Here is an 18,440-nt window from a genome sequence, read left to right as displayed (position 1 = left end):
TGTGATAGTTGCTGTATTAAAGAAAGGCACAGGGTTCTCTAGGACCATAGATACTGGTTCTTACCTAATCCAGGCTGAGGGTGGGTCACTTTGGGGGTGCTCTTATTCATTGAGGTGCACGGGCTTCTCATTGTGGTGGCTTCTCTCATTGCGGAGCATGGGCTCTAGGCATTCAGGCTTCAGTAGTTGTGGCTTGTGGGCTCTAGAGCACAGGCTCAGTAGTTGTGGTGCACGGGCTTAGTTGCTCCGTGGCATGTGGGATCTTCCCAGACCAGGGCTCGAACCCATGTCCCCTGCATTGGCAGGCGGATTCTTAACCACTGGAACGCCAGGGAGGTCCAAAGTGGTTACCTTTATTTTTTTATTTTTTATTTTTTTTCTCTTTTATTTTTTGTTTATTTACTTTTAACATCTTTATTGGAGTGTAATTGCTTTACAATGTTGTGTTAGTTTCTGCTGTATAACAAAGTGAATCAAAAAATATGGAACGCTTCACGAATTTGTGTGTAATCCTTGCGCCAGGGCCATGCTAATCTTCTCTGCGTTGTTCCAATTTTAGTATATGTGCTGCCGAAGTGAGCGCTCAAAAGTGGTTAACTCTTAAGTGGGTGCAGTTTAGGCAGTTTTTCAAAGGCCACGTCTTGCCCTCAAATAACATTTTGTTTGTGTTATAAAGTACTGGCAAGGAGGCTGTCTTGGTTCTGTGATTCCTGGAATATATATTATGGACATCCTTGGGGTCAAATTTCCTGGGCTTTGGGACTTTTACATATGAATATTGAGTGGAAGAGTAATAGTTCTTTAGCTTCTTTAGTACTGATCTTTATTTAAGTTCTTCTAGAGATGAGGGAATGCCTAGTCATGTCTTAGGGCCCCTGGATGTCATTTGTAGTCTCTCTGGGTCCATTTATAGTCTCTTTGGTTTGATCTATTTAGAACCTTCTCAGCCACGTAAGTCTCCTTGGCTTGGGGAAGGAGGGCCTTTGGAATTCTCTCTTTGCTCTTACGCTGGTCCTTCAGGTGACTCTTGAGGAACTCAGGTCAGTGTGAGTCATGTACCTAATGAATTAATTTTCATGGCCTCTCTAGATACTAAAGAGCAGGAGCTTTGACTTTTAGCCCCAGAGGTCAGATTCTGTAAGAATGCACTTCCACGTAATTTAAATGAATTGAGCGCTCATAAGTAAATCCCTTGTTTTTAGGGTGTTTTGAAGTTTACTTCTCTGTAATTATAAAAAGAGCTTGGGTTTTGATGCTGTGGTATGGTTTTGATGAACTGTGGTATACTGGGCTATTTCTAGTGTAATTCAGTGTAATAGGAGGAGGAACAATTTTACTGAATATTAATTAATCTAGAAAAGTAACGTTTGTGGTTTCAGTTTGTTGGGTTAATGAGTGTCATTGTCAGACCATAAACACATGCCCTAGGTAATTAGAATTTTGACAACATAGATCCTTTCTTTCTTCATGTTTGATTTTTAAAAAGATTGAATTTAGGTATGGTTATAGGTTACTTTAGCTAATATTTTTGAAATTTCAATCTAAGATTCAGATTTAGCTAGTCCTTACTGAATACTTTTGAAGTGCATTATGTATTCAGTTTTAATTTTTTTTATGGATTATTTGTTGGGTGGAAATATGTAAACCAGCTGTGTAATTTTAGATTTTCTAGTAACCATGTTACAAAGTGAAAACAGGTAAAATCAATTTTAATAACATACTTACCCAGTATATCCAAAATATTATCATTTCAAGATGTGATCATTATAAAAATTATTAGTGAGATACTGTATTTTACATTCTTTCTTTGTACCTAAGTCTTTGCACTCCAGTGTATATTTTACACTTAGAGCACATCCACCTTGTGGTAGCTGTATTTCAAGTGCTCTATAGCCCCATGTGGCTTAGAGGTTACCTAGTGAATAATGCAGTTCTGTAGTATATAGAAAGGTTAAATACTGCTTTCCTGTCTGCTTTCAGAGAAGACCGGGACTAGCAGAACTGGGGGCAAGGGAAAGGATAAAGAGGAGGAGCTATATGGCAGAGAGTACCAATCAATAGGGTGATACTTCACACCTCTTTCCAGCTGGGTTAGTTGCTCTACTACCAGCTATAGATAAGCTTATTATTTATTTTCTTTACTGAACTAAATGCTTAAGGCAGGAATCATGTTTTTTGTTTCTATTTCTCTCGGGTCTGTTAGTGCTAGGCACAAAGTAGACACTAATAAATAATGTTTACTAGAAGTCTATACTGAGAACAGGAAGCTTTAAACACTGCCTCTGAAGATTTTTGGCATCATTTATTGCATTTCTGGGAGCTAGACATGTTTTTCACCTATGTTAGTTATACATGTATCCATTCCCAAGGTTATTCCACAAATTAGGAGTGGAAGGAAATGTATACACTGTCAGGAATAAGTACACATGTGAAGACCTACAGTTTGTAAATACTGACATACAATGTCATATTTTTTGCATTTTTGTACTTTAGCAGTTGCCACTAATAATAACTAACATTTGATGAACATGTGGACTGTTCATTTTTTGTCCCACTTCGTTTTCATAATACTACTGTGGATAGGTAGGTGGGATTGACCTCACTGTAAAAATGATGAAAATGGGTTATACTGTCTTTTGTCACAAAAGGCATTTACTTGTCGTCTTTGGAGTTAGTGTGTAAGTTTAGTGTATGTGGTGGGATATAGTTCTTCTTCTAGAAACTGCAGTAATAGTATGGTAATGATTATTTACATTTGTGTTCAGGGAGATAAAGAGTGACATCTGGTTTGAAAACTTAAAAGATGTATTTTGAAATACTGCAGATACTATACAGAAGTGCACTGTAGTATAGCAAACCCAAGTATCCATCAACCAGCTTCACAAACAAAACATTATCAGTATATTTAAAGACCTCAGCATGTACCCCTCCTTTATCACTTGATTCTTTCATTAGAGGTAACTGTTATCCTGAATTTGGGATTTATTAGTGCAGTGTATTTCTTTTATATTTACTACATACTTATATTTGAGTTTTCTAAATCTTTTTAGTTTTAATTCAGTTGTGGAAGAAATCAGAATTATTAAATCTAAATTGTTTTGTGTGTAATTTTTCATCCTGTGAGGATTTTCTGAACTTACTTCCAACTTTGTATTTCTGTATAGAGTTATTAAGTCATTTTGACTGAGAAGTTGCAAGGTTTTGTTTGAAAGAGCTAATCTAAGTATTATTAGCCAACATTTTGAGCAATTAAGATTTTGGGGGACTTCCCTGCTGGTCCAGTGGTTAGAACTCCAAGCTTCCACTGCAGGCTGCACGGGTTTGATCCCTGGTCAGGGAAGTAAGATCCTGCATGCTGTGGGGAGCGGCCAAAAAGCAAAAGATTTTTGTCTCCTAAAGGGTAGGGACAAGACCATTTCAAATTATTTTGCACAGTGAAGTATAATTCTTACGTGAGGTTTTTATTAAATATGGTCTGTTCACTGTTAATAGGCATAAGCATTGAAGAAGCAAGTGACATTAAAATACACAGTGGAAACCTAGGAATACAATTTAAGGACTAGGGATAATGCATATGATGATAGCGATCTCTTTTTTTTTTTTTTTTCATTTTGCCGCGCGGCATGTGGGATCTAATTCCGCCACCAGGGGTTGAACCTGTGCCCCCTGCATTGGGAGTGTGGAGTCTTAACCACTGGACCGCCAGGAAAGTCCCGACAGTGATCTTTAAGGATCTAAATTCTGATATCTGTACTTCCTTATCCATAAATGGCAGTAGGAGTACTTACGTTATTTGGATGATGGGGAGGACTAGAGTATATAAAGCCCCTTAAACCATCCTGGGTGCTTTATTATCAGCATATCAGATATTTTTCAAACCTTAGTACTTATGGCCTTTGGGTTTAAAGAGCTGCCTGGAAACCTAGTTTGTTATTAGCCTCTTTTTTAATTGTTGGAGAAGATGGTGATGAGTGGAATATGTAAGCTATAAGCTGCTCCTTTTTGATTTTTATTACTCTGAAAGGTAGGGCTATGGTAGAAGGTAGGACTGTGTTTACTTGATTGCTCTGCATTCACTTTCCTGTAACTAGCAGTGATACTCCATACCGGTATGGTATAGGCACCAACTATGAAGAAAGAAAGGGTTTGTACTTGACTTCAGCCCTGTCTCTAAAGTGCAGTATTATTTAACTATGGTACATTGTCATTTTTGTGTAATAGGATTTTTTTTCCATCTGAAACAAAAATAATAACTGTTCATAATGGAAAATATGAAGCTTTAGATGTTGTGAAGAAAAAAAAATCAAACATAATTCTACTATTCAGAGAGAACCTTTTTTTTTTCATTCAGCATTTTTCCCTAGGTTTGTTTCATTCTCTTTTAATTGTTTCAGTTCCTCCATAGTATTCTAAACCATAGACTGGATGAGAGGTATCAGGTTTAACAGGAAGGGCTTTTAATTAATTAATTAATTAATTAATTAAATTTTTGGCTGCATTGTGTCTTCGTTGCTGCATGTCGGCTTTTCTCTAGTTGTGGCGAGTGGGGGCTACTCTTCGTTGTGGTGCATGGAGTTATTGCTGTGGCTTCTCTTGTTGCGGAGCATGGGCTCTAGGCACACGGGCTTCAGTAGTTGTGGCACGCGGGCTCAGTAGTTGTGGCACATGGGCTTAGTTGCTCTGCGGCATGTGGGATCTTCCTGGACCAGGGCTTGAACCTATGTCTCCTGCATTGGCAGGCTGATACTTAACCACTGCGCCACCAGGGAAGCCCAGGAAGGGCTTTTAGAGGCGTGTTTAGGAGATGATAAACTTTCATTTGAATGTTAAGGAAAATATCTGAGTATTATGGAAAATAACCTCTCAATTTTTTAACATCATTTCAAGGGCAAAGACACTTTTTACCATGTTTATTGCATTTCAAGTAAAAGTATCTAGCAGTATTTATCTTCAGTTTGGCATGGAGAACATTGTTTAGGTTGATAGTGATCTTTGCCTTCATGATGAAAAATAATTTTCCTGCATATAGAATTCTGGGTTGACAAATTTTTTCTTTTACAGCATTGAAGTAGTGAAAAACATTGTCTTCTGGCTTGCATAGTTTCTGATAAGATCTACGGTAATTCTTATCTTTGTTCTTGATTATGTATGTAGTATTTTTTACCCCCTCTGGTTGCCTTCAAGCTGTTTGATGCGGCTAGGCAGGTATGTGTTGTTGTTTTATTTTATCCTGCTTGGGATTTCTTTAAGCTTCTTGAATCTGTTTGGTATCTTTTATTATTTCTGGAAAATTCTTGGCCTTTATCTTTTAAAGTATTTCTTCTGCCTTAGTCTCCTTTTTCCTTCTGAGACGTCATTTACGTGTATTTATCTTTTAAAGTATTTCTTCTGCCTTAGTCTCCTTTTTCCTTCTGAGACCTCATTTACGTGTATGTTAGACCATTTGATAGTCCCTCAACATTGGACCTTCTGTTTTTCTTTTTTTCTCCCTGTGTTTCAGTTTTGATAATTTCTATTGATGTCTTCATCTATTTTCCAAGTTTATTGATTCTTTCATCAGCTGAGTCCAGTCTGCTGCTGAATCTGTAGAAGGAATTCTTTATCTCTGACATTGTATTTTTTATTTCTAGCATTTACATTTAACGTATAGAAAAATTTTCATCTCTTTGCTGATATTATCTAATCTGTTCATGTATGTTGTCCACCTTTTTCACTAAGTCCTTTAACATATTAATCACAATTTAAAAAAATATTCTTCTCTGATAGTTCTAGCATCTGGATCATCCCTAAGTCTACTTGTATTGGTTGCTTTTTTTCTTGACCATAGGCCGTTTTCTTTTTTTGTGTGTCTCATAATTTTTGCTTAGGTGTTGGGCATGGTGTATAGAACAACAGTTGAGACTGAGGTAAATTGTATTTATGTTTGGAAATGGGTACACCCCACTTCTGTTGGGCTGTCAGTGTGTGGTGTTAAGCCAAACTAGTCATGAATTGAACTAGTTTGGAGTTTCATTGTCGTTATCATTACTTTCAGTGCACCGCAGTCTTCATAGTCTTGTAGTGGTGGCTACTGTTACCCCTGGTGGTAGAATGCTGTTGCTTGCTCCTTGGTGTTATGATTATGTTGGAGGCAGTTATCTCAGTTCAGCTTCAGTCTTTTGCAGACCCTGTTCATCTGGGCCTTATAAATAGGACTTTGTCATTGTTCCCTCTCCTCCTTGTGGCAGCCACTGTTTGCCTTGTGTTTGTACTTATTCTTGGATAGGGTTTCCTGCCCCTCTCCCAGCATTAGGAGGCTCCTGGATGGTGTATTTGTGTGGGATCCTAGGCACAAGATGGTTACTTACCCCTCCCCACAGGGATAGAGGGATTTGCTTATCTCTTTATCTCAGCAACAACAGATGTTTGCCAGTGTCCTAGGACAGAATGGGTTTACTGCCCCTACTCCAGTGGCCTAACACCTTTGCTTCATAGGAGAAAAGGATATGGGGAATCAAGTGCGGCTATGTTCCTGTTCCCAGCAGTGACTGGTCTCCTCCTGAATTCCTGTGCCATTGAGTGGGACTCTCTCTGGTCTTCTGCCATGAAACCAATCTTTTTAATGAGCACCCTTTGGAGGCCAGTGGAGAAGAGCTTGCAAGTGAGTGCAGACTCCTGTTGTGGATAGGGCACCCAGTTGGGAAATTGGCATGCTAGCCTATACCTTTTAGGAATTCAGTAAGTATTTAGCAGATCTTTTTATTCACTGTATTATGATTACCCCTTTCTCTTCTCATCTACCGTATATGTTCTTTATTGGAGGGTCTTGTTCCTCTTTGGAATTCAGGTTATTTGGTTGCCTTGCAACTTCAGCAGTCTGATGGGCTCAAGAAAGGTTGTGGTGTTTCAGGTAATCTGGTCTTGTCTTCTTTTAGAGAGGGTGCCATGTTTTTGTAGTTTTCTGTATCTTAAGCAGAAACAGAAATTTAATAGTAATCTGTAGAGTTAATTAATCTGTGCTAAACTTCATTCAAAGAAGGATTCAAAGTGGTTTACAAAAATACTTGAAATAATAATAGATGATAAAATTAGGTAAAGATGGCCTTAGCAATATCTTTTTAGATCTGTCTTCTCAGGCAAGGGAAACAAAAGCAAAAATGAACAAATGGCGTTACATCAAACTAAAAAGCTTCTGCACAGCAAAGGAAATCATCAGTAAGATGAAAAGACAACCTACGGAATGGGAGAAGATATTTGCAAATGCTATATCTGATAAGGGGTTAATATCTAACATATATAAAGAACTCATACAACTCAACAACAACAACATGATTAAAAAATGGGCAGAGGAGTTGAATAGACATTTTTCCAAAGAAGACATACAGATGGCCAACAGGCACAGGAAAAGATGTTCAACATTGCTGATTATTAGGGAACTGCAAGTCAAAACCACTATGAAATATCACCTCACACCTGCCAGAATGGTTATTATCAAAAAAACAAGTGGGACTTCCCTGGTGGCTCAGTGGTTAAGAATCTGCCTGCCAATGCAGGGGACATGGGTTCGAGCCCTGGTCTGGGAAGATCCCACATGCCATGGAGCAACTAAGCCCGTGCGCCACAACTTCTGAGCCTGCGCTCTAGAGCCCATGAGCCACAACTGCTGAAGCCCACGTGCCACAACTACTGAAGCCTGTGCGCCTAGAGCCCGTGCTCCACAACAAGAGAAGCCACTGCAATGAGAAGCCTGTGCACTGCAACGAAGAGTAGCCCCTGCTCGCCGCAACTAGAGAAAGCCCACATGCAGCAATGAAGACCCAACACAGCCAAAAATAAAGATAGATAAAAAAACAAGCAATAACAAGTGTTGGCAAGGATGTGGAGAAAAGGGAACCCTTATACACTGTTGGTGGGAGTGTAAATTTGTACAGCCACTATGGAAGGCAGTATTGGACATTCCTCAGAAAAGCTAAGTATAGAACTACCATGTGATCCAGCTGTCCCACTTCTGGGTATTTATCCAAAGAATGCAAAAACACTTTGAAAAGATATATGCACCCCTGTGTTCATTGCGGCACTATTTACAATAGCCAAGCTATGAAAACCACCTAAGCGCCCATCAGTGGATGAATAGATAAAGAAGATGTGGTGTATAGACACACACACACACACACACACACACACACACACACACAGTGGAATACTACTCAGCCTTGAAAAGGCGAAATCTTGCCATTTGTGACAACATTGATGGACCTTGAGGGTATCATGCTAAGTGAAATAAGTCAGACAAAGATGAATATTGTGTGATTTCATTCATAAGTGGAATATAAAAACTAATAAACAAAATAAAAGAACAACCAAACTAAACAAAACCAAATATAGTTACAGAGAACACAGTAGTGGTTACCAGAGGGGGAGGGCAAAATGGGTAAAGGGGATCAACTGTATGGTGACAGATGGAAACCAGATTTTTGGTGGTGAGCATGCTATAGGGTATACAGAAGTAGAAACATAATGTTGTACAAATGAAGCTTATATAATGTTATAAATCAGTGTTACTTCAATAAAAAAATAAAACCAGATAAAGAAATCAAAGCAAAGGGGAAATAAGGATAGGGATTAAAAAAGTACCAACAAACAGACAGATAGGTAGAGCATGAGTATTATATAGAAATGAATGCCAAAGATGCTGGATGGTTGTTGGTTGTGGGTTACAGATTTGAATCTGAGCTTCATTATGACAAAAGCAAAGTTACATGACTGACATTGCTCAAACTTAAGTTCTTTTCATTGGTGCCTTTTAAATTGTAGGAAGAAATATTTTTTTACTTTTACTGGCAGAGCTGGTGAAGTGAATTCTGTAATGTGTAAGACATTATATATATATTTTATTGAAATATAGTTGATTTACAATATCATGTTAGTTTCAGGTGTACAGCACAGTGACTCAGTTATATGTATATATATATATTCTTTTTCCGATTGTTTTCCCATATAGGTTATTACAGAATATTGAATATAGTTCCTTGTGCTATACAGTAGGTTCTTGTTGATTATCTATTTTATATATAGTAGTGTGTATATGTTAATCCCAATCTCCCAGTTTATTCCTCCCCCCCCCGCTTTCCCCTTTGGTAACCATAAGTTTGTTTTCTATGTCTGTGAGTCTCTTTCTGTTTTGCAAATAAGATCATTTGTATCTTTTTGGTTTTTTTTTTAGATTCCACATATAAACGGTATCATATGATGTTTGTCTTTCTCTGACTGGCTTACTTCACTTAGTATGATAATCTCTAGGTCCATCCATGTTGCTGCAAATGGCATTATTTCATTCTTGTTTGTGGCTGAGTAATATTCTGTGTGTGTGTGTGTGTGTGTGTGTGTGTGTGTGTGTGTGTATCACATCTTCTTTATCCATTCATCTGTTGATGGACATCTAGGTTGCTTCCATGTCTTGGCTATTGTAAACAGTGCTGCACGAATATTGCGGTACATGTGTCTTTTCGAATTATAGTTTTCTCCAGATATGTGCCCAGGAGTGGGATTGCAGGATCATATGGTAACTCCATTTTTAATTTTTTAAGGAACCTTCATACTGTTCTCCATAGTGGCTGTACCAATTTACATTCCTACCAACTGTGTAGGAGGGTTCCTTTTTCTCCACACCCTCTCCAGCATTTATTATTTGTAGACTTTTTGATCATGGCCATTCTCACTGCTGTGAGGTGATACCTCTTTGTAGTTTTGATTTGCATTTCTCTAATAATTAGCGATATTAAGAATCTTCCTGTGCGTGTTGGCCATCTGTATGTCTTCTTTGGAGAAATGTTTATTTAGATCTTCTGCCCATTTTTTTGATCGAAGACATTATATTTTTAATACAGATACTTGATGTTTTTTTCACCATACTATTTCTTTCATTTGTTGTATGTACTTTTCTCACATTCTCTCCTGGAGGAGCTGGGTGATTTCATGAATATTAGTGCCTGATGATCAATGTAAGATGCTAGCTCTGTGGCAAACGGTTTCTGAGGTAGTTGCTGTTTGAATCTCTGAGTCCTCAAAACAAGCTATTAACATACTGTTGCTAGGAAGCCAGGATGGCCTTAATGCATAGGTGGGGTTAGATCTCTGAGGTTGTCCCATGTACACACATTTGAAGCAGCTAAAGGTGGCCAGTGTAGTTGGAGATGAGGAAGTGGGGAGCAAGTTCATGTAGGCCCATGTAGGAAATGGTAAGAATTTTATTTTGATATGGGAAGCCTTTGGAGGGTTTAGAGCTGAGACATGATATTTATATGACTTGTAAGAATTACTCTGATTTTACATATACCTACCCACCTAAAATCTGTAATATCTTACTATGCTGCATTACCATATCGTTCCATTTGTCTACAGAGATCAGGATGACCCTGTTTTCTTCCAAAATATTTGTTCAGTTTCCTAGGTAGTATCTTAAATTTTACTTTTAGAACATTTTTCTCTGAGCTTAAGGAACCTATTCTTGTGATAAAATAGGAATACTTCCAGAAGTCTCTAAACTGTATTTGGTCATCTGTCTATTAAGGTATGTTATTTGTGATTGAGATCCAGTCTTTTGCTATTTAAAGTGATGCTAAAGACACTTGATGCCTATCAAGGAGGGGGAATGCCACTAACTGGGGAAAGTAGATTGGAATACAGAGGTGAGAGTTCCAAGGCAGACTCAACTACTACTTCATCAATTGAAATAGAGCCAACTTTCTTAATGTGATAACTCTGGTACCTGATGCCTTTGTTTCCCTTATCTTGACAAATGTTTGTTTCTTTAAGTCTCTTCAGCTTAAGGCTTAATACTTTATATAAATGCAGTGTAGTATTATGGTTAAGAGTATGGACTCTGGAGTTAGAATATTTAGGAAGCTTGGAAAAGTTTTTTTTGGCCTTTTCTGTGTTTTTTTTGGCCTTTTCTGTGTTTCAGTTGTCTCATCCTGAAATGGAGCAAAATAGTAGAACTTTTCTCCTAGGTTTGTTGTAAATGAATTAATGTGCTAGAACAGGGCCTGGCTTAGTAAGTGCCTAATAATGTTAGCTATTCTTATTATATGGAATATGTAACCATAAGACTTTCTTTATAAGGGCCCTTTGTCATTGACAAAGTGAGGTCACTATTTCAACAGTATTTAAGCACTGTTTCTAGGCCTTCCCTATTTATTTTTGTTTCACAGTAACTTAGTCAACAATTGAATGATCTTGATGGAATGTGCTAACTCCAGAAGATCATCATCAAGATATGCCTGGTTCATTTTTTCTATTTTGAAATAAACTGGTGACTATTAAAATCTTCAGTGTTACTATCTCCCTGAAATTGATCTGATACTGGGTATACAGAGATAATTTGTGCTTAAGTAACTAATCCGGTTATATTTATAGGCTAATGGAGCATCTTAATTAAAACTCTTGTTCTTGTTTTATCATATTAATCTGACTTCTGAGAATTGCTCATATATGTTAACATGTGATATACTATTATATATTAATGTTAGAGCTTTAATACCAGTAAAAAAAAACTTCAAATTAGATCTGTAATTATCAGAAGTTTTTGCTTTCCAAGCTCAGTTCTCCAGGCATGAAGAATTGTCATGTTTTCTTGTTTTATGCTAAGGTGATCATATGATTATACTGTCTAATTGTGTTTCCTCTTTTAAAAAGCTGTTTTTTATATCTCGTAAGCTCCATATATATAAGCCAGATTTGATCTTTTACATAATAGCATTGTAATGGGTACACAGTTATTGAGAAATCAGTGGATTTAAGTGGATATATAATTAAATTTCTTGCCTCTTGTTCATATTTGTAGTAGTTGATATTGCCTGGGTACATTTTTTGGTAATGTGTGTCACTTTAAATGTGGTCTTGTAGAACTTGTTTCTTAACCTGAATAAGTTGAAACAGTTAACTGATGTGGAGGTAATCTTAGATCTACTTGGTGTTGAAGAAGGACAAAACCAGAAAACACCATAGTAACAGAAAATCACTTCTGATGTGTTATCCTCTCCCCCTTTTTTTGGTTAGCAATTGAGAAAAGGAGCTCCTTGGCATATGTTTTCATAAAAATGAAGGTCTTTAGTGTGACCAGTTTAAAATGGTTAGTATTACTCTTATTCAAAGAATTAAGCTATTTAACTTTTTAGGAATATACCTTGTTGTCAGACTGAAATGAATGCCATTTTATGCTTCCTTTAAAAAGGGCTGTACAGAATGGAGTTTCCTCAAAATAGATCTGCCATATGATCCAGCAGTCCCACTCCTGAGTATATATTTGAAGAAAAAAACACCGATTCAAAAAGATACATGCACCCCAATGTTCATAGCAGCATTATTTACAGTAGCCAAGATATAGAAGCAACGTAAATGGCCAACGACAGATGAATGGAGAAAGAAGACGTGGTACATATATACAATGGAATACTACTCATACATAAAAAAGAATGAAATTTTGCCATTTACGGCAACATGGATGAACTTGGAGGGCATTATGCTAAGTGAAATAAATCAGACAGAGAAAGACAAATACTGTATGATATTACTTATATGTGGAATCTAAAAAATGAAACAAACTAGTGAATATAACAAAAAAGAAACAGACTCAGCTATAGAGAACAAACTAGTGGTTACCAGTGGGGGAGAGGGAAGTGGGGAGGGACAAGATAGGGGTAAGGGATTAAGAGGAACAAACTACTGTGTATAAAATAAATAAGCTACAAGGATATACTGTATAGTACAGGGAATATAGCCAATATTTTATAATAACTATAAATGGAACCTAACCTTTAAAAATTGTGAATCACTGTTGTACACCTGAAATTTATATAATATTGTAAATCAACTCTACCTCAGTAGAAAATTAAATAAAAATATACTGTCAAAAAAAGGACTTTACAGAAAAATGAGAAAGCCAACATATTGAGATTTCAACAAATTTTGGGTATTGCAGTTTGAGAAGATTTCAGAATTCTAAAGAATCTATTTCTACTGTAGGCAGTCAAGCCTTCCTCTCTGTACATGGCTCAGTGAGTTGGCCTTCTACAGAAGCAAAATAAAACCTACCCCAGTACAGGCATACCTTGTTTTATTGCACTTTCACTTTATTGTGTTTCACAGACTGAGTTGTCAGATAATGGTTAGCATCTTTTGGCAATAAAGTATTTTTTAATTAAGGTATGTACAGTTTTTTTTAAGACAATGCTATTGCACACTTAATAGACTACAGTATAGTGTAAACATAACTTTTATGTGCCCTAGGAAACCAAAAAATTTGTGTGGCTCATTTTATTGTGATACTAACTTTATTGTGGTGGTCTGGAACTGAACCTGCAGTATCTCCTAGGTTTGCGTGTATCAGATTTGCTGTCTTTCTGGTGTTTGAAGCCAGTAGTGCCCATATAACAAGCAATAGCACATCTTTACTATGGGTTCTTGGATGGCAGTTTGAATGTTTGCACTTGGAATACATTTGTCTAAAGCTCTGTCATACACTTTGAATATTTGGAAGACATATATAATATTTGAGATATTTAAGGAAGAGAATATGTATTTTTAATCCCTGAGTTGATCCCTTGACCATCAAAAAGATAACTGTATATGCCATAGCATTTCTATGTCATAGAAATGCCTTCACTATATTGTCATTTAATGCATGCTTTTTGTTATCACTGGAATTTTAAAAAATAATATTTTGTATGTTTTTCATGGGACCTTTGTGCAAAACTTTACTTGATTATAATCTAGGAAAGAAGCTGTTTTTTTGCAATAAGTTTTCTGCTGTTTAAAAAATTGTCCAATGCAATCTGTCTCCAGCTCCCTTCTTTTTTTTTCACTTTAGTGCCATTAAGTTTTAAGCCAGTTTTGACCCAAATGCTGTAAATTACTTCAGTTTAGGTACTGAAAGCATCATTTCCTTTTTTGATTGATTCCTTTTGTTTCCTCCTCAAGTGTCTTGTATTATGTAAGCTCACTGATATCTCAGAGTCATTGGGACTAGGGCAGATAAAGAGAATTGCAGATCTTTTGAGACTAGATAGATGTCTTCCAACCTTCAGATATTTTGATAATTTACCATTAAGAGAGAATGAGGAGGATCATGAAGACATCTCATAAGAGAAAAAGCTTGGCCATCAAAAAGAACAGCAATTTCCAGAGGATTTTATTTTTAATTAGGATTGGTTTATATTACTCTTACATTTACACTCATATTTCCAACTGTAGTTTTGCCTGCATACATGATCTTGTCTTGCAAATAAACACAATACGTAGTCTCCAAAATCATCATGATTCAGGTCTTGCCTGAGTCTGACTCTGTAGTTACTTGAAACTCAGCATTGCTACTTGTGTAAATGCAATAACACATCATTCACATGTGTAATGCAAACTGGCAGACTAAACCCCCAGCTGATGTGTTAAATGCACTGTAAAGAAGTTTTTGACACATTTAAATTGTGTTATTTTCTTACAAGAAAATGCTCAGTATTATTGGCCTGGACTATAGTAATTGAATCACTGTTGAACTTGAATTAGCCCAAACTGAAAAAAATCTATTGGTTGACCTGGCAGGAATTTGTTCTGTATCTGTGTGCTAACTGCTGAAAGTATTGAAACATTAGGTATGTGAAAGCATATTAAATAATGAGATGTTTATTTAAAAAGCAGCAAGTCTAAATTTGTAACTAATTTTCCAACTAATTTATGACATTCAAAAAAGTGTCATTCTCCTCTCTTACCTTGTACTTCATAACTGAAAATAAATCAACAGAAAAATAAGTTACATGGTTAGAATTAGTCATTTAGCTTTTTGGTTTCCAATATATGGTAAAATAGAAATTATTTGGCCCCTTAAAATGTTTACATGATTTTATTTTTAATTAATGATTGCAATTTGTTCTTTGGCATAAAGGAATTTTCATATAATGTTGTGGAAGAGGTACTCTATTGAGAGCTCATCTGAATTCCTTTATTCTTTCAAATTTAAGTATAGCTTTGTTTAAGCTTCTCCGTGGTCCTTAAGTTCATTGTTTATAAATACATGAATTCACGCCAGAGGGGAAATAGAGGATGGTGGCCATAGGCTTCACTGGAACTAGAGCTCAGGTGACCTGGGTCGAATCTCTGCTCTAGCTGTGTGACCTTGGGAAAGCCACCTAACTTCTCTGTTCCTCAGCTTCCTAATCTGTAAAATCGGTTAATAGCAGCACCTACTTCACAAGTTGTTTTGAGTCTTAAATGACAAGTGCATGTGCGTGCTTAGCAGGGAGCCCAGCTTGCAGGGAGTGCTCAATAGGGTCTGCTATTACTGTTGTGTTTAATTTTATCATTCTTCCACCAGTACCCTGCCAGTGCTGAGAGGCTCTTTTCTCTAAAGTGGCACCCCTCTCTCTCTTACCTTCAGCATCCCATTTCATCCCAGGAGCAGACTGAGGTGGAACAATTAGCCTTTTTTTTTTTTTTTTCCAATTTATTTTTTGCCCGCACTGTGAGGCATGTGGGATTTTAGTTCCCTGACCAGGGATTGAACCCATACCCACTGCAGTGGAAGCACGGAGTCTTAACCACTGGACCGCCAGGGAAGTCCTAGCCTTTGGTTATTATAGCATAGGTGCATGTTCTTATTGAGCTTCAGCTTTAAAATGTGAAACTTTCCCTCCTTTTTTCATGCTGCTTACCTAACTCTTAGCTGGGGCATTGAAGTAGGTGTTTGAAGTGATGGATTAGTTATCATTGATCACTTAAGTATTAGGAATATTTAGAAGATCCTGGGGGTATCCAACTAGAATACTCATATTGTTATTCATCTGTGTGACAAATTAAAGTTTGTAAATTCTAGTTAGGTTATTTCATCTCTCTTATGCACTGTGGAACACATGGGGGAAGTTAAATACCATTCTTTTAAGGTAAATAAAACTTAAATGTATACATTTATAATAATAAATTACATTGCTGTTTTTTGTGTATATAGTCAGTAAATACAGTTGATCTTAGAAAAGGGAAACTCAAAGGTAAGAGTAATCAAAATACTTGGTCAGAGAGGAAGGGTTTAAACTTGTTCTTCAGAATGGTTGGGATTTGGTGAGTTCGAAGGAGCTAGGTGATTGAAGGTGAGGCAAAGGTATAGAAGAGAAAACAAATGTGGTATATTTAGAAAGCACTAAAGGAACACCCCCCGCCCCCAAAAGCTAACATTTTTTCAGCACTGACTCTATGCTAGCTACAGTGTAAGGGTTTAATTTGTTTAATCCTCACAGCAACTCTATTTTACACATGAGGTTTAGAAACTTGGCAATACCTGGCTATAAGGCTGCCCCCAATTTTGTTATAGTGGAAGAATTGTATTTGTGTGTAGATGAAGTTTATCTGTGTTGCTGTGTAACAAACCACCCCAAAACAGTTGTAAGTGAATATCGCAATAAGTTTTCTCATACTGCAAGCACCAGTATAGGATATCAAGCAGTAGAAGACCACCCTCCACCCTCAGCTTACTTTCCAGTTTGCTCCCACTGACCTACTTCTTTTTTTGTTTAAGTTGCTGATCTCTTAATTTCAAATGCATTTTAAAAATTTTATTTTATTTATTTATTTGTGGCTGCATTGGGTCTTCGTTGCTGCACGCAGGCTTCCTCTAGTTGCAGTGAGCGGGGGCTACTCTTTGTTGCAATGGGAAGGCTTCTCATTGTGGTGTCTTCTCTTGTTGTGGAGCATGGGCTCTCAGTGCATGGGCTTCAGTAGTTGTGGCACGCGGGCTCAGTAGTTGTGGCTTGTGGGCTCTAGAGCGCAGGCTCAGTAGTTGTGGCGCACGGGCCTAGTTGCTCCGTGGCATGTGGGATCTTCCCGGACCAGGGATCGAACCTGTGTCCCCTGCATTGGCAGCTGGATTCTTAACCACTGCACCACCAGGGAGGTCCCTGACCTGCTTCTAACAACATAGATTATTTTTGTCAGGTTCTGAACTTTATATGAATGTAAACACAGTGTCTGTGTCTGGTTTCTTTTATTCAACATTGTGAGATTCATAGCAGTTGTATATAGCTGTATTTTATTCATTTTCATTGCTATAATGTTTTTTTAAAAATTGATTTAACTGAATGTAAAAGGTTTAAAAAAGAAAGTTGGAAGTTTTTTACCATACTACAAATACAAACGGACTTAGGTTTTTTTAAGAGGCATTGAAAGTGTGTGTAAGGTTCTAAGCTTATATAATTAAAACTAATTTATGGATGCTAAGGAATATTCTATTTTAAAGGGAAAGTTACTTTTCTGAGCTTATTATTGACATAATAATATGTATCAATCTTTTGGGTTTTTTTTTTAGAAACAAGAGGAGAGAATCTATGTCAACTTTATTTTTTTTAACATATTTATTGGAGTATACTTGCTTTACAATCTTGTGTTAGTTTCTGCTGTATAACAAAGTGAATCAGCTATACACATACATATATCCCCATATCCCCTCCCTCTTGCGTCTCCCTCCCACCTCCCTATCCCACCGCTCTAGGTGGTCACAGAGCACCGAGCTGATCTCCCTGTGCTATGCAGCTGCTTCCCACTAGCTATCGATTTTACATTTGGTAGTGTATGTATGTCCATGCCACTCTCTCACTTTGTCCCAGCTTACCCTTCCTCCTCCCTGTGCCCTTAAGTACATTCTCTACGTCTGCGTCTTTATTCCTGTCCTGCCCCTAGGGGTTCTTCAGAACCATTTTTTTTTTTTTAGGTTCCATATATATGTGTTAGCATACGGTATTTGTTTTTCTCTGACTTACTTCACTCTGTATGACAGATTCTAGGTCCATCCACATCACTACAAATAACTCAATTTCACTTCCTTTTATGGCTGACTAATATTCCATTGTATATATGTGCCACATCTTCTTTATCCATTCATCTGTCACTGGACACTTAGGTTGCTTCCATGTCCTGGCTATTGTAAATAATGCTGCAATGAACATTGGGGTGCATGACTTTTTTATTTTATTTTATTTCATTTCTGGTTGTGCCGGGTCTTAGTTGAGGCATGCAGGCTCCTTAGTTGCAGCTCACCAGCTCCTTTAGTTGTGGCACACGTGCTCCTTTGTTGTGGCATGCGAACTCTTAGTTGTGGCATGCCTGTGGGACGTAGTTCCCTGACCAGGGATTGAACCCACATCCTCTGCATTGAGAGATGGATTCTTAACCACTGCGTCACCAGGGAAATCCCCATGACTCTTTTTGAGTTATGGTTTTCTCAGGGTATATGCCCAGTAGTGGGATTGCTGGGTCATATGGTAGTTCTATTTTTAGTTTATTAAGGAAACTCCATACTGTTCTCCATAGTGGCTGTATCAATTTACATTCCCACCAACAGTGCAAGAGGGTTCCCTTTTCTCCACACCCTCTCCAGCATTTATTGTTTGTAGATATTTTGATGATGGCCATTCTGACTGGTGTGA

The 18,440-nt window shown here is 37.3% G+C and overlaps 1 protein-coding gene and 1 non-coding gene across 8 annotated transcripts in view; one reads left to right on the top strand and one right to left on the bottom strand.

Moving 5' to 3' along the window:
• Window positions 1-18,440, top strand: part of EIF4G3 (eukaryotic translation initiation factor 4 gamma 3) — a 391,513-nt gene that overhangs the window by 34,910 nt on the left and 338,163 nt on the right. The window lies entirely within an intron of this gene.
• Window positions 477-583, bottom strand: LOC118887023. Its single transcript, XR_005017859.1, has one exon. It is a non-coding gene; the product is annotated as a U6 spliceosomal RNA (small nuclear RNA).

The sequence above is a fragment of the Balaenoptera musculus genome, chromosome 1 (genome assembly GCF_009873245.2).
Source record: "Balaenoptera musculus isolate JJ_BM4_2016_0621 chromosome 1, mBalMus1.pri.v3, whole genome shotgun sequence".
In the NCBI taxonomy this organism is placed as follows: Eukaryota; Metazoa; Chordata; class Mammalia; order Artiodactyla; family Balaenopteridae; genus Balaenoptera; species Balaenoptera musculus.
This window is presented reverse-complemented; position numbering and strand designations above follow the sequence as displayed.